We start from the raw sequence: 23,951 nt of genomic DNA, 5'->3' as shown, positions 1-23,951 counted from the left end.
CTGTCAAGAAGAAATATGATATACTTATTATAGGGGATGTGCATATCCCCGTTGAGGTAACCTAGTGTTATTCGAAATTTCTCCGGTTTCATGATTATCAGAATGAGTTTGTTAACAAGACTTGATCAACCTTGTTAGTGGATTCTTTTTGATGAGCATGAGATGGATGAAACTAGAAGCACAAACTTCTGTACCCCACTTTTACTTTCTGTTATTTATATTAAATAAAGTAAAAATAGTATTTTCTGTCTGTTTCCTGACTTATCCATGCAATATAAAATATCCCGAAAATAAAAGTCCTCAGAATGCCATGCCAATTTAATATGATTTTTTCGGCAATATTTGAGGATTTACTGTGCAAAAATTACCGCGGAAGGAGCTGCCACCTGGCCACGAGGGTGGTGGGCGCCCCCCTATAGGGCGCGCCCCCTGCCTCGTGGTCCCACGGTGGCCCTCCTCCACTTATCCCAGCACCCATCTTCTTCCTCTATCTCACACAAACCCGAAAAACCAACTCAAGCACGAGTTCCAGCCACTTTTTCTGTGATTTTCGATCTCCTTGCTCAAAGCACCTCTCGCAAAACTGCTTGGGGAGATTGTTCCTTGGTATGTGACTCCTCCATTGGTCCAATTAGTTTTTGTTCTAGTGCTTTATTCTTTGCAAATTTGTGCTTCATAGGTGACCATGTTCTTGAGCTTGCATGTCAAATTTATATGGTTCTAAGTAGTTCTAATGCTTGATATAGGCTCTAGGCCCTTGTAGGAGTAGTTGCTATCAGTTTTATTGAGTTTGGTTTACTTTTATTTTGAAGTTACTAAAAATTTCAGAATTTTTCAGAGAAAAACAATATGCTTAGGAAGATGTTCCAAGGTGGTTCCTCTAAGAAGCAAGGACCCAGGATTGCTATGCACGATGCTGATGAGGATCCACCAAGAGACGCTCCAGTACGGCCTTGCGAATGGCCGTCGGAAAATTTTATGGACCGTGCGGGAATTAAAGAAGAATTCAAAGCATATTTGCGCAATGACGGTCTTGTGGATTTTGAGGCTAACAAATGCCCCCAGTATCATGATCTCACAAGTTCATTTGTGAGGAGGTTTGAGTATTCATCTTCGCGTAATTCTCCTTCAGTCATGTTTGATCTTTATGACAAATCTTATACCATGGACCTAGAGGATTTCACTCTTGCATGCAAACTTCCATCATGGGGAAGTATTAGGGATCCCCCTAAATCTGAATTTAGAAACTTTCTTGCCAGTATAACTGTGGGGGAATCCAGAGATATAACGCAGGCTACCATAGGGAGCATTCACTTTCCTGCTATACATTATTTTGCGCTTTTCATCGCTAGATGCATAAATGCTAAGGATGAAGCATGTCACATGTGTGTCCCTGATCTCAGCATTCTTAGGAGTGCTGTGTTAGGAGACCAATCTTATCATATGGGAGCCATTGTAGCTCGTAGGTTGCATCATAATAGACATAGTGGAGATTTCTTTGGAGGAATTTATGCAACCCGCTTAGCTCATTTTCTTGAAATAGACATTCGTGAGGGTGATATGGAGTTGCCTCCTGCATATTTAGATTATAACTCTATGGCTTCGCACCAGTTTGTCGAGAGGCCTGAATCACCTCTCTTATATCGGTTAATTTTTGATAAACGACGTGTTTTCTGTATTACTCTCCCTGCTCCTGCCTTCTTTGATTCACAGACAAAAGGAAGATATTTTATTACCAGAGAGGAGGCAGAAGAGTACGAGAGGAGAGCGGAGGCAGCTCAACTCCACGCGGCAGCTCAGCGGGCGATAACCGCTGCACATCAGTATGATCCCAACTATCCTTCCTCATCACAATACGACCCCAACAACTATTATTATGGATATCCGCCAGGCCAGCCATGGCCATAGACCAACTTAGGCCAAAAGCCTAAGCTTGGGGGAGTACGTATTTCTCACCGACATTACATTTATGCTCACACACACATTGCTAGATGTCGGTGCTCATACTTTTTCACTGTAATATCCATGCTAGTCTATTTTCTTTTTCCTGCTTTCTTCTTGTGTGTTTGTTAAACCTTAAGAAAAAACCAAAAAAATTAGTAGTAGTTTATTTTTCTGCTGTAGTAGTAATAATTAAAAAGAAAACCCAATTTTTTTCCCGTTCTTCTTTTACTTGTTGGGAGCTTTGCCGTGTAAATAGTTTTATTTCATTTCTTTTCTTTGGGGGTCAGTAGGAGAAGACCATAAATAAATTGTTGAAATGACTCTTATATGCATTATTGTTGATTTAACCCAGAGCCCATTGCGTTGTCTTCTCCTGTTTATTGAATGCTGGCAGATTCCAGCTTAGTCCAATGCACGCACACTCTTATTATTATTCAGACCATTCGGTCGTGCAAGTGAAAGGCAATTATGATGATATATGATGGACTGACTGAGATGATAAAAGCTGGTATGAACTCGACCTCTTTTGTTTTTGTAAATATGATGAGTCCCTCATTCCTGATTCAGCTTATTATGAATAAACATGTTTGCAATGACAATTAGAGATCATAGTTGCTTATGCCATGCTTGATTAGCTATGAGTTATAATGATTTACCTTGTATGCCAACATGCTATTGAGATTATTATGATGTGGTATGATGGGGTGGTATCCTCTTTTGAATAATTTAAGTGACTTGACTTGGCACATGTTCACGCATGTAGTTGAAACAAAATCAACATAGCCTTCACGATATTTATGTTCATGGTAGGTTATATCCTACTCATACTTCCATCCAATGTTTATTAATTTTATACATGGCTGTTGTCGCTCTCTAGTTGGTCGCTTCCCAGTCTTTTGCTAGACTTCACTTGTACTAAGCGGGAATACTGCTTGTGTATCCAATCCCTTAAACCCCAAAGTTATTCCGGATGAGTCCACCATACCTTCCTATATGCGGTATCTACCTGCCGTTCCAAGTAAATTTGTATGTGCCAAACTCTAAACCTTCAAATAAACATTCTGTTTTGTATGCTCGAATAGCTCATGTATCAACAAAGGCTGTCCTTATCTTCCGTGTTAGGCGGGTTATTCTCAAGAGGAGTGGACTCCGCTCCTCACTCACGAGAAAATGGCTGGTCACCGGGATGCCCAGTCCCATGCTTTATGCAAACTAAATCAAAATTAATTGCAAACAAAACTCCCCCTGGGACCTGATGTATGTTGGAGGCACTCGTTGTTTCAAGCAAGCCATGGATTGATGCTTGTTGGTGGAGGGGGAGTATAAACTTTACCATTCTGTTTGGGAACCGCCTATAATGTGTTTAGCATGGAAGATATCGCCATCTCTTAGTTGTTACGTTGACAATGAAAGTATACCGCTCAAAATACAATTTATCTCTATTGCAAAGCCGAGCTCTGGCACGTCTACAAATCCCTGCTTCCCTCTGCGAAGGGCCTATCCATTTACTTTTATGTTGAGTCATCACCCTCTTATTAAAAAGCACTAGCTGGAGAGCGCAGCCGTCATTTGCATTCATCACTGTTAATTTATATTGGGTATGACTATGATTGGATCTCTTTTACCATGAATTACAATGTCTAGTCAGTCCTTGATCTTTAAAGGTGCTCTGCATTTATGTTTTGCAGTCTCAGAAAGGGCTAGCAAGATACCATCTTGTTATATCATATTATGATTGTTTTGAGAAAGTGTTGTCATCCGAGATTTATTATTATGACTTTCTAGTTGATTATGCTATTGATATGAGTAATTGTGAGACCTGAGAATTATTGCAAATATGGTTAGTTATGATCTATGCTAAAAACTTGAATGCTGGATTGACATAGTTACAACAACAATAGCAAACAGAGTTTGTAAAAGTTTTTCTTTCTTTCTTTCAGTTTGTCAACTGAATTGCTTGAGGACAAGCAAGGGTTTAAGCTTGGGGGAGTTGATACGTCTCCGTCGTATCTACTTTTCCAAACACTTTTGCCCTTGTTTTGGACTCTAACTTGTATGATTTGAATGGAACTAACCCGTACTGACGCTGTTTTCAGTAGAATTACCATCGTGTTGTTTTATGTGCATAAAACAAATATTCTCGGAATGACCTGAAACTCCACGGAACATCTTAGGAGAAACAATAAAAAATCCTCGCCAAAGATGAAGACTAGGGGGCCCACACCCTTCTCACGAGGGTGGGGGCTCCCCCCCTAGGGCGTGCCCCCCTACCTTGTGGGCCCCCTGTTGTGTCTCCGACTCCAACTCCACCTCCATATATTGAGTTTTGATGAGAAAAAAAATCAGAGAGAAGAAATCATCGCGTTTTACAATACGGAGCCGCCGCCAAGCCCTAAAACCTCTCGGGAGGGCTGATCTGGAGTCCATTCGGGGCTACGAAGAGGGGGATTCGTCGCCGTCGTCATCATCAACCATCCTCCATCACCAATTTCATGATGCTCACCGCCGTGCGTGAGTAATTGCATCATAGGCTTGCTGGACGGTGATGGGTTGGATGAGATTTATCATGTAATCGAGTTAGTTTTGTTAGGGTTTGAACCCTAGTATCCATTATGTTCTGAGATTGATGTTGCTATGACTTTGCTATGCTTAATGCTTGTCACTAGGGCCCGAGTGCCACGATTTCATATTTGAACCTATTATGTTTTCATGAATATATGTGAGTTCTTGATCCTATCTTGCAAGTCTATAGTCACCTACTATGTGTTATGGTCCGGCAACCCCAAAGTGACAATAATCGGGACCACTCGCGGTGATGACCATTGTTTGAGGAGTTCATGTATTCACTATGTGCTAATGCTTTGTTCCGGTTCTCTATTAAAAGGAGGCCTTAATATCCCTTAGTTTCCAATAGGACCCCACTGCCACGGGAGGGTAGGAAAAAAGATGTCATGCAAGTTCTTTTCCATAAGCACGTATGACTATATACGGAATACATGCCTACATTACATTGATGAATTGGAGCTAGTTCTGTGTCACCCTATGTTATGACTGTTACGTGATGAACCGCATCCGGCATAATTATCCATCACTGATCCGGTGCCTACGAGTTTTCCATATACTGATTCTCGCTTATTTACTTTCCCGCTGCTACTGTTACAATCACTACAAAATACCAAAAACATTACTCTTGCTGTCTTTACTTTTGTTGCCGCTACCGCCACTATCATACTACTTTGCTACTAAACACTTTGCTGCAGATACTAAGTTTCCAGGTGTGGTTGAATTGACAACTCAACTGCTAATACTTGAGAATATTCTTTGGCTCCCCTTGTGTCGAATCAATAAATTTGGGTTGAATACTCTACCCTCGAAAGCTGTTGCGATCCCCTATACCTGTGGGTTATCTGTGCGCGGACAAGTGCATTGTGGTCTGCTTATTTCTGCAAATAGCGGTGCTTAAATTTAGTGGAATGCACAAGCATTTCAGCTGGTCAGTACACTGCATGGTTCAATTTAGCATTCCAGCTGAGACCAAAATTATAATTGGCTATTCTGGAATGAGAGAACCTAACCCTGGATTGTGGGAACAAGAAAAAACCAGAGTGAACTCCAGGAAATTTAAGCCTACCGGGAGGCCCTTTGCTCAGAGAAGCCTTACTTGTTTTTTCCTGATTTGTAAACCTTCTCACAACTTTGTCTTTTGCTGTGAACTAGTATATGTTTGTTATGTTCTATGAATCATTGAGATGTATAAAATTGCTTAACTTATGCTTTTCAAGTTTTTTATGAAGACGAGTTTAATGTGGGTGTTCCACATGAGCGCTGGACTAGCGTGTGAATATTTGGAATTTATTACATTGTGGCCTCAATTAACTGCATGAACCACTGTAACAAGATACATAGTTGCTTATATGTCAGACAACAAATTGTTGATTGTTAGCTGGTCGATAGCCTAGTGTTGAAGCGAGCTGAGCCAATGTGCCATGTTTTGCACAACTGCTTACAAGTGGGGTAGCACCAACAGTGTTTACAAGTACTTATGTATACGTCGGCGCACGGTTCTCGAACGAGTGCTCTATTTCATCAAAACCATTGTTGAGGAAATCGTTTACTGGTAGCAGCTCGGTTGGGTAGCGAGTAGGGGATTAATCGGCTAATCGGCAAGTTAATCGACCATTTAATCAATTAATCGGACGATTTTTCGGTTTATCGGCTACTCGGTGACCCTATGAGTAGGGATTAATCGGCAAGTTAACTGGTTAATCGGATGAATTCTTGAATAGGGATCAAAACACACACTGCTCGTATGATAAACCATGACAACTTATGTCTTACCATGCCATATTCATGAAAAAACTAGTGAAGACGCATCTGTTTCGGCAACATTTATGATGGTTCTCACATGATTCACGGGCACACAAAAGTAGCAGCAGTTCCCATAGATGGATTCAAACAGAGTACTAGCCCCAGAGGGGTCGATAACAGGCAAGGTTCGGATAATTAGACACAATCCAAACTACTATTAAACACTAGCTGGGGCAACTATTTCATGCCTCGATCTAATTTGGGCTGGACACAAGAAGGACCTTGCCATGAACATCATCGAGGACGTCCTGCAGCAGCTCAATCCTGTGAACCTTCATGAAGACAACCTTCTGGCCTTGCCACTGATAAACTTGTTTGTGGAGGCATGCCACGTCATCTTCCTACGTAAGCTTGACAAGAACAATATGCCTCACAAACGAAGGAGTAGCTTTGAACTTCTTGTGCTTCAGTACACCCTGGACAACACGCCTGACAACAGTGAGGCTGGAATACAACTCTTCATTGGTATAACCGCAAATGGCTTCCAGGATCCAACAGCCTAAGAACTCTGTTTTCCCAGTGCGTATATTCAGGTCGTCCACCTCATAGCGAGTGACATGTACAACCACACAATCCTTGTCTACATCAGGGCTCTAATTGAAATAGAAACAAATTCTGAATTACTTTTCAGTATAAGAAACACAAGTTATTTAAACCACTATGTATAGCATGGCATCGAAGCTAATAAATTTTTGGATTATTAATCACCACATACTTCCTTTTCTAAAAAAATCACCACATACTTAGATGAAAAACCACAATCAAGATCGGCAAAGAAGGAAATCACCTTGGGCAGCTCAGCGGGGGGGGGGGGGGGGGGGGGGGGGACACATCCTCGAAGGGGGGAAAACTGCTCCTGCAGTGCCACGGGGGCTGTAACCTCAAACGGGGCGTTGACCATCTCAGTAGTGCCCGTGAGCGTATCTGGGGTCAGCTCGGTGGTTGCCTCCATCTTCTTGGAGCTCTCTATCTCGTGGGGATCAGCCTCCCGTGTCTGCTCCAATATCGGCAGATCTTTGCTTGGTTCTCCTTGGTCCATCATGAAACTGACGAATACTAGGAGACCACTGAAAGGAAAACACAATCGCAATGACAATGAAACAAAAAAGAGAGTGAGGATCGGTTACTGCTTTGCAAAAGTTCTTATTTTTTCTCTGAACGAAAATATACCAACATCATGGATCCGCTTACCTTCCATTCATTCGGAGAGAAGAATAGTGGCAGATGCGAGTGTTGCCTTTCTTGAAGACGGTGAGGGAGAAGGGGATTCAGCAAAGAGTGAAATGATGGTTGCTTCGTCCGTCAAACTTAGACTAAGGGGAGGTGGAGTTTTGTGATACGACGGCTCGTTACTGCCGCGCTACGACCGGGGTGACTCTCCGCCTGCATAATGCCTTCTAATTTGGTGGATGGCATTTGGGCCCGCGTGCTGCATGGCCGGCATGTCGGTGAACAAAAGTATAACAACATTTAGTAGAGGGAGACGTTTCAATGACCTAGGAGGAGCCAGAAGTGGTAGAGTGTCTCCACTGTACTAGTAGTAATTATTTTTCTAGGTAGCTGTAGAGTGTCTCCACTGTACTAGTAGTAATTGTTTCTCTGGGGCCAAAACAGCCCATCCACACTAGTAAATAGTAAAATCAATTCAAAAGCCCATATATTTACTGAATGAGAGGTGCTACCCACACCCAGCACACCGCCCCCCCCGAAAAACCTGGGTGCTATTCTTCCTCCTCGCTCCCACCCAACTCAGGTCAGCTCGCTCCACTCGTACCCCCAAATTTCTCACCTCACTCCTACAGCAAACCCCAGCTCCCCTTCTTCCTCACTCCTACAGAAAACCCCCAGCTCCCCTTCTTCTTCGCTCGCACTACAACTAGGCTCGTCATTCGTTACTCTGCTCAAATCCATGAGCGCGACGCGACGCCCTCGAGGAAAATTGAGTCGGCTGACCCCAGCGCCAAGAAGATGAGGCTCCCGCCAGCGGCGACGCCTATTGTAGATCCTGCACCCGGCAGCGCGGGGAGAAGCAGCGACCCCGCCCCCACCGGATCCCAGGAACCCGTAGAATCTCGGGTGGACCACATCAGCGATCTCCCGGACGCCATCCTTGGGGAGATCATCTCGCTTCTCCCCACCAAGGATTGCTGCCGCACCCAAGTCCTCTCAATTCGGTGGCGCCCTCTATGGCGCGCCGTGCCCCTTAATCTCGACTGTCGTCAGCTATCTCTCTTCAATGATTTTGAAATCCCCAGAGCCATCATCTCCTCCCACCAGGGCTCCGTTCAAAGCCTCTACATCCGTCATGCTACCTGAGCAAGCATACCATGCCCTGCACGATGGACGCCTGGCTGAAATCCCCTGAATTCACAGAACTACAACTGCTTGAGTATTACTATTCCCCTGGAAATCACATACCACATACCGAACGCCATGAACTTGTGCCCTCAGCACCCATGTCCATCTCACGGTTTTCGTCCTCTCTCCACACCGCCACCTTTGCGCTGTGCTACCTACCAGACAATCTGGTACTAAACCTTCGACTCCCATTTCTCAAGAAACTTTCACTTGTGCGGGTTCGTATATCGGAGGCCTCATTGCACAGCATCATCCACTCCAGTTGCCCTGCGCTGGAGTGCTTGGTGCTTATTTTCACAGTTAGAATCAGTTGTCTCCAAATAAAGTCGCCTAACCTTGTAAGAATTGGAATTTCTTTTGATGGAAGGCAGCTCATCATCCAAGATGCCCCTTCACTTCAATGGTTGATCCTTGATTCTAGTTATTCACCGTTGCAAATAACCGTCCTCTCCGCGCCTAAACTAGAGACCTTGGGTGTAATACATGATCTCTGTGCTCATTTCAATATGGTGTTTGGCTCCACAGTTCTTCAGGTACTTTGTATTATCATCTACACTTGTAACCATAAGCTGCATTTTAAATTTCTGCGCATAATTTATATATCATCTTGGAGTACACATTTTGTACTAATATTATGTTCTATGCTCAATGAAGAGTTTCTCCATGGATGGCCTATCAATGGTGCTGGATTCTCTCAAGATCTTATCTATCCAAATGAATAGTTTTGATCTGAACAAGATTATTGGCTTGCTGCAATGCTTTCCATGTCTGGAGAAGTTGTATATAAAGGTGATAATTTCACGCACATTGGAAGCCCGCATATAGTGTACTAGAATTAACCATTCAACTGTTGCTCTTTCGACACTCTTCTTTTAGACCTTAACTGTTTTCAATCTTCATGTCTATTTAGGCAACAAGACGGGGTAAGAAAGTTATAACCAATCAGTGGATTCGTAAGCATTGGGATTTTCTCACTTCTCATGAGATTCTATTGAAGACAATAATGCTAGAACGATATGTAGCCAACCGTGCAAACACAAGATTTGTCACATTCTTCCTGCTGAATGCGAGGTTACTATTGTCCATCAGGCTTAAGTTTATCAGCAACATGGTTTTGATGGATGGGTATGTCGAAGAGCAAAAAAGGAGTTTTAGGTGGGCAAAAGAGCTTCTGAACGTGCCGGGCTTCTATTTACAACATATTGTGGTCATAATCCAGTAAATTTTATGACCCAGGATGTTCATTCTATGGACCTGACCGATCCATTTGACTATGACTACCGAATACAGTGCTGGAGTTAGATGTTGTTTCCCTTTTCAATCTAGTTTTTTTTTGTAAACCTGATGAACAATTAAACCTCGTGCTTTTATACATTTTGTAAGCTGGAGTTAGATGTTCCTACCCTTTTCAACTCGGCTGTGACTGTCATATTTTCTTTGAAACAAGGCAAATGGCTTGCCATTTGTTTAATTTAGAGTGAAATATTGTAACAAATCCCAACCAAGGGAAATAACATCACTCTCACCGGCTGCTTGAGCTCACTGTGCATTACAAAAGACAAGTGATTAGCCCCCACCAGCACCCACAAACTTATTTCGAACTAGCACATCAAATGGGCTGTAAATTTCATAGGAAAGGCTGCATGACCGTGACAGATTTGGATTCTGACATTTGGGACCCGCGAGGAAATAGCCTATCCAAGGTGGTGTCGACTTACTAGCCAGTCAACAAACGATTTTGCCTACCAGCCGTTGGATTGACATCCAACATCTTTCATGTATCTTCTATCTCTTGTCTTCTTCTTCCTCGAGCCGCCCAAACCAAACCACCCCGTCGGCTCCGCCTGCTCCCGCCTCCCATGGCTGGGTGTGCCTCCGCCGCCCTACCGTACGTACCCTCCAATGTTGGCCAGTCCCTCCCTCTATTCCCCCACACGTCTTGTTATTCTCCGGCGACGTCAGCCCCAACACGCACCTGCGCCCGAACTAGTCAACCCTCGTACTCCCCTCCGCCTGCGACTGGACCGACGCATCTTCAATAGCTCCTGTTCATTCCGTCCGAGGCCTCGCCGTCATCCTCCGCCTTGCATCCTTGGTTCGCTCGCCGTGCACGATGCGCCGCCCTCTTGCGTTGTCAACGTCGTCAACAACCGAGAGGAACAAGGAGATGACTATATGTGGAGAGGATGACAGTAGGGACCCACCAGCGTCATGGCATTACGCAAGCAAGTGCCTCTATAGTACAAGCCCAAAAATATGGTTCCTCCTAATGGTTGGACATCTGGGGCTCACGCCATTGTCAACATAGTCAATAAACGAGAGAATTACACTACGAGCGGCAGACACCAGGGACCCAGCAAGTTGCGCAGTTTTTTTAGGAACAAGCAGTTGTTTTTTATACTAGTTTTAGCGACGGATCAGGGTAACAACGGGGCTGTGCGGGGGCTGTGGCCCGTCTAGCCAGGGTTTTATTTATGTTTACCACATCATGAGCCCAGTTGTGTTTTTTTCTTGCTGAAAATGGCTAGCCCAGTTCTATTTTTTTAAAGAAATACCCAAACAAGGCCTACTTGCTTTATCGGCCCTGCTGGGCTACAAATCTTTCAAGACGAGGAGAGTTTCATTCAGTTTGCCCAGAAATGGGCTGTACATTTTTAAAACACATCAAACCGGGAATTAGTTTCAATTTTTTTTTCATTACAAGATCTTAAATTCCATTGATTTCTATGCGTGGAAAATTATTTGGATTTTATATTTATATAAATTATTTTTCAAAATAGTTTGAATGTGAATCGATATTTCTGGATTAAAAACAGTTGACCGCACCGAAATATGCGAAATTTCGTATACTTTTTAACCGTGGCCACAATATGGGGTGTAATGCTAACAAAAAGAAGATGGGCTCCAAGGAAATTCTTAAGAATTAGCAAATGGGCTGTACATTATTAGAAATAATGGCAGATGGGCTGTATGCAGTTTTCCACAGATTTGAGGCTGACTTGTGTGCCTACTACAGGTTGATGCGTATGCTTTCATAAAAAAAGGTTGACGCACACGCAACGCCCTGTCAACTTAGTCAACACACGAGAGCAGTGACTGTTGGATGTCCATCCAATGGCTGCCGTGCTTCTTCAATCTCTGCTCTTCATGCTCCAGCCCCTCAAACAAGCAACGACGGGACTACCTTCTCCCTCCTCCCGCGGCCGGCTATGCTGCCGCGCAGGCCTCACGGCCCCACCGTACTCCCATCGCTGGCCTAGCCATCCCTCTACTCACCCACATATGTTGTTATTCTTGGGCGACGGCAGACGAACCAGTAAACCCTCGTACTCCTGCGCGTGGGAAACAACTTCCGAGTATTCCCTGGCTCCGTGTCATTCCCTTCCTAGGCCTCGCCGTCGTCCACTGCCCTGGTGCTCTCGGCGCGGCCTGGTCAACGTGGTCAATGAAGGACATCCATCGGAAGTGGACTGTACGTGGAGAGGCTGACAGCTGGGTCCACGGCCGCACGCAAGAAAATGCCTCCTTATTACACGCAAAATAATGATTCCTCCACCTGACAGCTAGGACCCACAGGAAGGGCCTCTGTATTTCGCGGAAAAATGTCCCCCCTGCTGACAGGTCGGACCCACCAGTTATATCTTCGCACGCAAGGAAGTGCCTCCTTATTACGCCTAAAAAACTGAATACCCCCTGCTAGCTGGGACCCACCATATTATTGGGCTGACTTGTGGGCCTACTAAGTTGACGGGGACGGAGGGCTTTGTCAACTTAGTCAATACTCCAGTGACCGTATGATGTCATCCAACGGCCATAGTGCTTCTTCAACCTCTGGTCTTCTTGCTCCAGCCGCCCAAAGCAGCGTCGGTCGTGTTGCCTGCTCCTGCCTCCCATGGCCGGCTGTGCTACCGCAGAGGCCTCACCGTCCCCATAATACTCCCACCACTGGCCAGGCCATCCCTCCACTCACCCACACCCCCTGTTATTCTGCGGCGATGGCAGCCTCACACCGCAGCCGAACCAGTGAACGCTCGTACTCCTCTCCGCGTGGGCATCGACTACCGCGTCTTGCCCGGCTCCGCGTCGTCCCCTTCCTAGGCCTCGTCGTTGTCCACCGCCGTGTTGCTCTCTGCGCGGCGTGGTCAATATGGTCAACGACCGACTTCCATCGGAAGAGTACTGTACATGGAGAGGCTGACAGCTGGGTCCACGACAGCCGCAAGGAAGTGCCTCCTTATTATGCGGAAAATAATTATTCCTCCACCTGACAGCGGGGACCCACCGGATGGGCCACCAGTATTTTCCGGAAAAAATCGTTTCCCCCTGACTGCTGGGACCCACCGGACGGGCCACCGTATTTCGCAAAAAAAATGTTCCCCCCGCCGTCAGCTCGGACCCATAGGAAGTGCCTCCTTATTATGCACAACCCCCCCGGCTAGCTGGGACCCACCTTGGTGGGAGGCTGACTTGTGGGCCTACTAAGTTGACGGGGAAGAAGGGCTTTGTTAACTTAGTCAATATGAACGATTCTAGCTCCAGTAACCATACGATGTCCATCCAACGGCCGTAGTGCTTCTTCAACCACTGGTCTTCTTTCTCCAGCCGCCCAAAGCAGTGCCGGTCATGCCGCATGCTCCTGCCTCCCGTGGCTGGCAGTGCTGCCGCAGAGGCCTCACTGCCCCCTACTATTCCCACCGCTGGCCAGGCCCTGCGGTGACGGCAGCCTCACACCGCAGCCGAACCAGTGAACCCTCGTACTCCTCTCCGCGCGGGCTTCCACTGCCGCGTCTTCCCTGGCTCCGCGTCGTCCGCGGCTCCGCATCGTCCCCTTCCTAGGCCTCACCGTCGTCCACCGCCGTGGTGCTCTCCATGCGGCGTGGTCAACATGGTCAAGGAACGACTTCCATCGGAAGAGTACTGTACGTGGAGAGGCTGACAGCTGGGTCCATGGCCACAGCCCAGTTTTTTTGCGATTTGCCAAGTAAGTCGCTTTGTCAGGCCTGTTGGGCTGCAAATCTTTCAAGACGAGGACATCTTTCATTCGGCTGGCCGAGAAAATGGCCCATCAGTAATGAGAAATGGGCTGTACATTTTTAAAACACATCAAACCGGCAATTAGTTTCAAATATCTTTTTTTTCATTTCAAGATTTTAAATTACATTAATTTTTATGCGTGGAGAATTTGTTGGATTTTATATTGATATACATTTATTTTTAAAATCAGTTTGAATGTGAGTCGAAATTTTGGGATTAAAAACAGTTCGGACCACACCGAAATATGCAAAATTTCGTATAATTTTTTAACCGTGGCCACAATATGGGCTGTAATGCTAACTAAAAGAATATGGTCTCCAAAAAAAAACCTTAAGAATTAGCAAATGGGCTGTAAATTATTAGAAATAATGGCAGATGGGCTGTATGCTGTTTTCCACAGATTTGAGGCTTTCCTAAAAAAAGGTTGATGCACAAGCACTGGCTGTTGGATGTCCATCCAACGGCTGTCGTGCTTCTTCAATCTCTGCTCTTCCTGCTCCAGCCGCTCAAACAAGCGCCGGCGGGACTACCTGCTGCCTCCTCCCCGCGACCGGCTATGCTGCCGCGCATGCCTCACCGCCCCATCGTACTCCCATCGCTGGCCTAACCATCCCTCTACTCACCCACACCTGATGTTATTCTCCGGCGACGACAGACGAACCAGTAAACCCTCGTACATTCGTACTCCCCTCCGCATGGGAAACAACTGCTGAGTCTTCCCTGCCTCCGTGTCGTCCCCTTCCTAGGCCTCGCCGTCGTCCACCGCCGTGGTGCTCTCGGCGTGGCGTGGTCAATGTGGTCAACGACCGACTTCCATCGGAAGAGTATTGTGCGTGGAGACGCTGACAGCTGGGTCCACGGCCGCAGTAAGGAAGTGCCGCCTTATTACGCGCAAAATAATTATTCCTCCACCTAACAGCGGGGAGCCACCGGACGGGCCACCGTATTTCGCAAAAAAAAACGTTTCCCGCCTGACTGTTATGACCCACCAGCTACACCTTCGGACGCATGGAAGTGCGTCCGGGCAAAAAATAAACAAAACGATTCGCCCCCCTGACTGCTGGGACCCACCAGCTACATCTTCGCACGCAAGGAAGTGCCTGACAGTCGGGACCCACCTGGTCGAAGCGTACGTAGCGTTGTCATTCTGGTCGCGAACGTGTATGTACATATATACTGGTGGATGTAGAGGCACGCACGTGTCATAGTAGAGGCGCGCACGTAGCATGTACACGTACGTACAGCGGCAAGGGTGCAAGAAAGAAAATACGGCCACGTATGTGTACATACGGGTGGGGTCTCGAACGCCTACTCGCGCATACGTACGGCGAGGGCTCGTTGACATGGCTGGGTCAGAACGGAGAAACATCGTCGTCATCGTGTTCATGGGGAGGCAACGGAATGCGTCGTGTCCATGGGGAGGCAACGGAATGCGTCGTGTTCATCAGGAGGCAACGGAACGCGTGGGAGCCAACCGGCTGGGTTGGAACGGAATGTGTGGTCGTGTTCATCGGGAGGGCTTGGACGGAACGGGCGATGGAAACGAGGCCTGTCGTACCGCAGAACGGAGGAAACGTCCTTGTGTTCGACTGACCACGTTCGAAACGGGATCCTGTTCATCGGGAGGGGTCTGGCGTACCGCAAAACGGATGAAACGGACCTCCTACAGTCGAAACGGGGGTCCTGTTGATCGGGAGGGGTGTGGCTTACCGCAAAATGGATGAAACAGACCTGCTACAGTCGAAACGGGGGTCCTGTTGATCGGGAGGGGTGTGGCGTACCGCAAAACGGACGAAACGGACCTCCTACGGTCGAAACGGGGGTCCTGTTGATCGGGAGGGGTGTGGCGTACCGCAAAACGGGACTCCACAAGATACTGTTCATCTCCACCGTCGACGTCCTCCAACCTCCACGGGCTACCGTCGACCTCCTCCAGCCTCCACGGGCTCTTGTTCATCCAGCCTCCACCGCGCGCTACTCCACCAGCTACTGTTCAACCACCCCTCCACAGGCACCCCTCCACCCTCTACTGTTCATCCAGCCCTCCACACCACAGGGTCCAGTTCAACCACCCCTCCACGGGCACCCCTCCACCTTCTACTGTTCATCCAGCCCTCCACACCACGGGGTCCTATTCATCCAGAGGCAACACCACCTCTCACTGTTCATCCAACCCCCCCCGCAACGCTCACTGTTCATCCCAGAGGCAGCATCGATCGGCTTCAGTTAGCAGCAGTAGCGAAGGAATCGCTCGATCGGGTTCAGTTAACAGCCATCGGTCGATCGCTCGGGTTCAGTAACGCATAGCCTGCAGTGCAATTTCTCGGGTTCAGTTAGAGCCTAACGCCTCGCTCGGGTTCAGTTAGAGCCAACGCCTCGCACACACGCGTGTACGTGTACGAGTGAAACGGCCATCGCTCGGTCCCCGACCTCCTACCGTAACCGGGAACTCCCCGAAATTTTCCTCACCCTCGCTTCTACCATGGTTTTTTCCGTCCTGGACGGCCCAAAGAATGTCATGCAGCTGCGTCTCCGGCCCGCCCAGGACGAAAAGCCCATTTTCTGTCAGGATTTTTTGTCATAGAAGTAGGAGCCCACCACATCTATGATGATACCGGGTTTTGTCACAATTATTGTCATAGAAGTGTCATATGTATGACAGAAAAAAATTTTGTTTGGCCCAAAATGTCACGGATGTGTCTTTTTTTATAGTGTTGTGTGTGTGAGGACGGTCTGTATGATCTGTCCCACTCTATGGTGGTGGCTAGTCCTACTTATAGAGGCCCTGGTCCTCTTCCCAAATATTCAGCGGGAACGGATCCCACAACGGCTAGTTTGAAGGGGGACAACCAGTACAAGTTATCCTGACAAAAGGTCGTCTTCGCCTGGGAAAGACTCTAGCGGTGACGCCGTCGTGGGCTCCACGGTGACCTCCGTCCTACCGTCCTGCTGGCCTTTGTCTCGTTGCACCAATATGGAAACCTTTTCCTGATGCTTCGGGACTCCTCGCGTGCGCTTGACCCTTTAGGAGCAAAGAGGCAATGAGTACTTTGCGCCCGCTGGCGCCCACCTGGCCTTGGTCGTCATGGCTCACGTCACACGCTCCTTGTGAGGCACCCCTTGCATAGATATCTCCGCCCCTCGGGAGCCAGCCTAGGGAGGCTGCCCCTGAGGTGGTCTTGCGTCGTCCGCCTCGCGAGGCTTGGCCCCTCGCGAGGGTCTTGAATGGTTGCTGATGAAGATGGGCCGTACCAGGCCACTGGTGGAGCCACACCCTGGGAAGCATGCCGACAGTAGCCCTCGGGCCCAAGGCACGCTCGCACTTGGCTTCGCGGCGAAGACAAGGGTGAAGTGCGGAGCACCGCGGGCCCCAATAGCCTACGACCTTGACTAACGCGTGCAGGTTGATGGGACGTGGGTGCCTCCACTTCCCCACGCAGCCTTGATTTCCACCTGGCTAAGCAGCCACCGTTGCCTACACAGCGCCACCCCCATCGCAAACGAGTGCTCCATAGCTCCCTCGTCTTCTGTTAAACAACAGATCCTTTCCCGCCATCTGATTTGATACCAGCTCTCCACGCCTCCATGGCACCACGCCGGAAGAAGAAGGGGAAGAAGGAGTCCCGTACCTCTGCTCCTACGCCGCTGATCTTCGAACCCGTTGTCGAGCGGTTGGTGGTTCTCAACCAGGAGGCGATGGGCAAGGTGCGCCCTGCGCTCGCCACTGACACCAATGAATGGGGGCGATGGTTGCTAGGCCTGCTTCCCTTGCTGAAATCGACATTTCGACCACCGAGGCCCCCCTCCATCTTCATGCCTTCTGGGCCGGCCTGATCCCTCCCTTCTCCGACATCTTCAATGCGGTGCTTTCGCATTATCATATCAAGGCGCAGCACCTTGACCCCCAATCCATCACCCTCCTTGCTGTCTTCGCCTTTGTCTGCGAGGCCATGGTGGGCATTGCCCCATCCATGGCCTTACTCTGCCACTTCTTCTCTCTGCATCTGACAGACACTCTCCAGCGCATGGGGTGTGTATCTTTTCACGCTGTGGCCGCGATAGCCGGCTCGAGGATCGACTTCGAGCTCTCGCCCATTATCGGAGGTTTTTGGAAGCGATGGGTGTATGTGGATGTTGGCATGCGCAATCCCCTGCTGCTGCTACCATGGATTCCGGCCGCCCCAAGCTCCAGCTGGGAGAACGCAAGGCTCGCCGACTAGCGGCTCACCCATGTCTGGCACCGGCTAGCCAGGCTGAAGGGCCTTGGGGTGACGACGCCTATGGTGGTGAAGGAGGTCATCCGGTGCTGCATTGCTCCGCTTCAGCGCCACTCTCGGCCGATGTGGACCTTCTCCGGCTACCGGGACCGCATGAGGCTTCAGGTGCCATCCCTTGCTCCTGAGGCACGACACACAGTGCTCGAGCTTCTAACGGGCGACCCTCTAACTGCCAGCCTGCCGGAGGAAGGCTGCCTTCTGTATTGCTGCTCGAATAAGGTGGAGTTCGTGAAGCAGATGCCCCTCTTCGACAAATCACTACAAGAAATATGTCAACTTGTCACCAACACTATTGGTCACTGAATGGTCACTGTTTTCAATTTGTGACCTTTTGTGACCAAAAACATAAGGTCAAAAGCTGGCTGTCATAAACTGACTATAGCGACCTTTCTTCTAGAATGGTCATAGACGTTTATGACCAAAATACATCTACTGTGGCGTTTTGGTCACTAGCAACCTCCCCAGGCCACGTAGGCATCCAGCGTGGCGATCTGATGTGGCACAAGATTCAGCCTGGTCCAATTCGATTTTCTACATGGGCCTAGCCCAACAATTCGGCCTTTTTATATATTTTTTCTATCAATTTTTGATCGGCTTCATGGGCCAAGCCCAACATTGCAACTTTTTTTATTGTTGGGTTGTGGCCTTTTTGTCTAAACGAATTTAGTTTTTCTTTTTTTCCAAAAGAAGGGTCCACTAGTCAGATGGGTCCCGGTTGTCAGGTTCTGGTAACTGGGTCCCATTTGTCATGTTCTGGTAAGTGGGTCCCATCTATCAGGCTCATATTCTTCATATTCGAACCAGTATTTAAATGGGCGGACAGAAAGCACACATAATACTTGAAATAAGAGCAACCAGATCCTTACAAGTGTAATACAGTGGCAATCACAGTAATGACTACAAGTGTAATACAATACCTTACAAGCTTTACAAGCAATCACAAACTCACAACATGCCAAACTCGTTGGACTACAATAGTGATATGAACAACATGCCGAACTAGCTGGACAACTGTAGTTAGGGCTGGGAACAAACAAAACGACCTTCAAGAAAACAAACAACATGCCTTCCTCGGTCGCCCTGTTACATGAATCAGCAGGGAAGAATCAGAAAAGGTGAAGAATCAGAACATACCATTCAAGAAAGGGAAACTTATTTAGAATGATAACAAAAATTGAGCTAGTACCATGCTTTTTGTTCTCCAGCTAGTTAAAATGAGATAACTCGTTCATACAAGAAAACAGAGACGCAATATGAACACACAGCAGGATTGACAAGTACACAGCATGATTCAATAATTTTTTAGGATCGCAAGACACCAATATAAGCTAGAATTGACAAGTACACATCAAGACTCAATTCATCTTGCCCATATATAGCAACCAACAGACATCTAACATTTCAGCATGCACATACAAATTATTTACTTATTTTTGAGCAAAACCGCCCACTGCCAAACAGAATGTCCTTTCATTTGATAAATAAGAATAGCAGGCCAAAGAAAGGCAAGCGTACAACAAACACACTACAGATAAGCAAGATACTAGAGGTCAGCACACAAGTCATATCATATATTCTGTTAACCTTTGACACATCATATAGAATTATGAGCTTGACAGTCGTCGGTCTAACCATATCACGCAAGCAACGACATACAAACTAATTAGCAGTACTATATATGATGCAGCATACGGACAGAATTTCTACCTTGTTATCATTAGGGAGCAACAGGGGGTGGGGCAAGATTTCGATCGGCTTCGTGTCAGCTGCCATCACCACAAACTCAGAGTCTTGGTAGCTGGGGAAAATAGAAAACGGAGATTAAAAATCATAGGAGCTGAAATTAGCAGGACCGACCAAAGCACGTAGCTAGGGACTGGTCACCTTCAAGGTAGAACAATGAATTAACTAGTTTTAGTCAAAGTCGTAAGCATGCACATACAGACATACATACGAATTGAACCAGAATCCATGTATGTCTATGCACTTAATTGCAGGTTCTATCCAACTTGCAATTGGAAGGAGTACAACCTAGTTTACTAGCAGCCTAACAAAAGATTCAGGTTCTTGGTTTGGTGCATGAATCCTGCTGTCGTAGACAGACAGAGAGGAAAGAGCACTGACGGCACAACTACGACAGCAGAGCGATGCGAGCCAGTCAGGCAGTGCTTGATAAGCTATTGATAAGCAGTTTGCACACAATTAGCAGGCAACCAACAAAGTAATGTTGTATACTGTTCTGTGGTAAAGAGTAGAATTTCTTTCTGTTGGCTCTGAAATTTCTGTCCATGGTGCACACATGACATACCTTCGATTTGAATGTGAAACTTAATTCTGCACAATTTAGTTGCTTATAAATTTCAGCACCAGATTAGCATGTCTTGTTACTAATGAAGTACTTCCTTTATCAATCATAGAATGGAAGGAATCACACAACATCGAGTAGTACTGTAATTGGATTTAGTAGTAAATCTGTAGATACATGTGGTTGGTATCTACTAGTAGGGAGTTGCACAGCATCTGGTGTTCTAATTAGAGAGTTGCTAGTGTGTTTTACTTACCCTGCTCTGCTCTTCTTTTCTACAAGCGAAAGCAGAGCAGGGAGAGCAAGCACACTACCATAACATACAAAGCCATCTACAACCAGCCCAAAAACATACATACCTACAGGACTCACTCACGCACTGCCATTGTGTTATGGATGAGCAAGTCTAGTGTGTGAGAGAAAATGCAGACAAGTTGAGGTAAAGTGCTGACCCCACACTGTGAGGAACAGATCAAGGAGCTAATAACTGGGCAATGCAGCACCAAGTCCGACTCTACTACTACTACCTGTGATGCATCATTGTTGATCCATGACAGATAATAGTAAAGATTAGAATCCATGATTTTGATACAGAAGTTACCTAGCCTGGTAGCCTAGCATAGAACAGCACTACATAGTACTTGGCCAGCAAATTTGAGCAATTCAGTGACCGCATCACATGACAACAAATATAAAAACTATGAACAACATTGCATACGATGTGTGACAACAGAGAACACATTTGACAATGCAGAACGCATGCGCAACCACACATCCCATAACAGGGTTACAATCTAGAGGCAGTTAGCTAGCTGCTACCAGATCGCTCACTCATCAATATAGAACTGCAAAAGAGCGCAAAAGAAATAAATCAACGAGAGCATAAGGCATACTATAGCCAGCTAGCTAGATTTCATCTTGAGACTTATCCTTGTGCTTCTATAGCATCTCGATAACTTGGTCCAGGGGTGGGTCTTCGGGCCTCCGAAAAACCCGGTCGCCGATCTTGAACTTGTACGCCTCCGGCTGCACAGAATGAACTCCTTCAACTACAAAACACATACATCCATGCATGTATACACTTGAGCTAGCATGCACCAACCAGTGTGTAACTAACCAACTACTCCAGCTAATTAACTTCAAGCATGAACAATTAACCAATTAAACAAGACAGAAACTAGCATAATGATCTATAAACAAAATGGGAAGTAAGCAGACGTGACCTGGAGGTCGTTGGAGAGCTCGGGCGTGACCTGGAGGTACTTGGTATTGTCCTTGAGCCCGGCCATGGCCACCTTCTTCCCCGAACACGGACACATACACCTTGCACACCTGCAGACACAAACCGGAGCAGAGACAAGGAACTCAGCATCCCAGATTGCAGCGCAGCCGCATCGTTTCGAGGGAGAGTCCGGGAATGACCTGGAGGTCGTTGGAGAGCTCGACGTCGGCGATGGTGGTGGGGGAGGAGAGGTAGCGGTTGGTGCCGAGGGCGGCCTCGGGGAGGACGGCGCGCTGCATGATGAGGTCGCGGGTCAGCATGTCCGCCAGCTCCCACTGGATCTGCTTCGCCACCATTCGCACCCGTCGCTCCTTGGCCATGCACCGCACCACGCGCAGCCGCCGCACGGAGACGGGCGCCTCGGCGGTGAGGGCCCGTGGCAGCGGCGGGGACACCAGCGGCCGTCACAGGAACATCCTCGCTGGCTTCATGGTGGTGGGGGATTTTGCGCCGCGGTGAGGCCGTCGACCGTCGCTGTGGGGAGTGGGAAGGGGAGGGGAGAGAGGAGGAGGGCGTGGGGAATGGCGACGAGCTCCGCCGGAGGGAGGTGGTAGCGGCGATGCGAGACAGTGAGGAAACAGGGGATCTGGATGGTGGAAGGAAGGATGGCCAGCGCTGCGGGCGATGAAGAGATCGGCGGCGGCAGGGGTGGGGGAGGCCGGCAGCGTGTTTGGGATGGCAGAGAGAGGGAGGTCTGGGTCGGGGAGAGGGGGATCTAGGAGGAGGTGGCGGCGGCGAGGATCTGAGGGAGGAGGAGTGCGGCAGCTGCGAGGAGAGGAGGGGTGCGATGGGGGGGGGGGTCGATGGGATCTGACCTAGGGTTTGGGTTGCGGGTGGGGGGTATCTCTTTTTCATTTTATTTTCTTTTTTTCTGTAGATAGATGCATGGATGGATGTGGGATGGAGAGATGGATGGATGGATGGATGGGCGCCATGTCATCAATCCATGGGAAGAGTCGTGATTGGTTCGAAAAACCAGTGATTTAAAAAAATGTCTAAGTACTAAAAATAGAGGGATTTTGTGAAGTAGCTATCAAAAATATTTTGCAAAATGGCACCACACAAATTTTCACTAGATTTAGACCACATTTTATGGATAAGGACCAATTTCTATGCATTTCTGATCTTTCTAGCTATTTTTAATCATTTTCCGGGTGCCCAAAATGACTTTTTTTTGTGAAGGAGCTACCATATATTTGTCGCAAAATTGTACCAAATCAATTTTCTAAAATACTAGGACATATTTAATGCACAATTGACCAAATGATTGGGTGTCAAATTTTTTGATCCACCTCTCATGAAAAAGACAAATTTCCGCTCATTCAGTAGGAAACGGGTCAAATTTGAACTACAGCGTCCTCATTGTTTGTTATTTATTTTTTCCAAAAATCATTTCTAGGTACAAAAGTATCTATTTAATCAGAGAAACACCAAAAAAATTCCAAGATTCAAGCACTAGCTAGGAACGGCCATTCCCGCTGTTTTGACCGCATTTTGAAACGGGCATAAAAAATTCAAAAAAAATAAAAAAATTGGGAAACCGTCGCATTGTGTCATTATATGTGGCCAAGTTCCTAGGAAAAATAACAAACTTGTAATATGGCAATTATTTTTAAAAAGTGTTCTCAGAAACGAGCTATCAGGTGTGGAGATCAATGGCTTTCAAGCCAAATGATCAATCTTATGGCCACATCCATGGCATAGTTCGTTCAAATGATCTCATATTGTGCACAAGGGTGCATATTGGAATGGCAAACAATGTTGCCTAAGGAAGTTTTCATTTTCTTTGGACGAAAAAACCATTTTCCATTTTTTGAGTGCCAAAAAGGAGGTTTTTTTGTGAAGGACCTCCCAAATAGTTGTTGCAAAATTGGACCAAATCATTTTTCTAAAATACTAGGACATATTTAATGCACAGTTGACCAAATGGTTGGGTGTAAAAAGTTTTGATCCACCTCTCATGAAAAAGACAAATTTCCATCGATTCAGTTGGAAGCGGGTCAAATTTGAACTGTAGCTGCCTTGTAGTTTGCTCTTTATTTTTTCCAAAAATCATTTCTAGGTACATAAGTATCTATTTAATCATAGAAACACCAAAAAAATTCCAAGATTCAACCACTAGTTAGGAACGGTCATTCCCACCGTTTTAACCGCATTTTGAAACGGGCATAAAAAATAAAAAAAATAAAAAAATTGGGAAACCTTCGCATTGTGTCATTATATGTGGCCAAGTTCTTAGGAAAAATAACAAACTTGTAATACGGCAATTATTTTAAAAAAGTGTTCTCAGAAACGAGCTATCATGTGTGGAGATCAATGGCTTTCAAGCCAAATGATCAATCTTATGGCCACATCCATGGCATAGTTTGTTCAAATGATCTCA

The 23,951-nt window shown here is 46.9% G+C and overlaps 1 pseudogene; it reads right to left on the bottom strand.

Moving 5' to 3' along the window:
- Nucleotides 1–21,113: 21,113 nt before the first annotated feature.
- Nucleotides 21,114–21,984, bottom strand: LOC125537151 (annotated as a pseudogene).
- Between the last annotated feature and the right edge of the window lie 1,967 nt (nt 21,985–23,951).

Source organism: Triticum urartu, chromosome 2 (assembly GCF_003073215.2).
Source record: "Triticum urartu cultivar G1812 chromosome 2, Tu2.1, whole genome shotgun sequence".
Classification (NCBI taxonomy): domain Eukaryota; kingdom Viridiplantae; phylum Streptophyta; class Magnoliopsida; order Poales; family Poaceae; genus Triticum; species Triticum urartu.
Note: the sequence above shows the minus strand (reverse complement) of the source record. Positions and strands in the feature narration are given on the sequence as shown.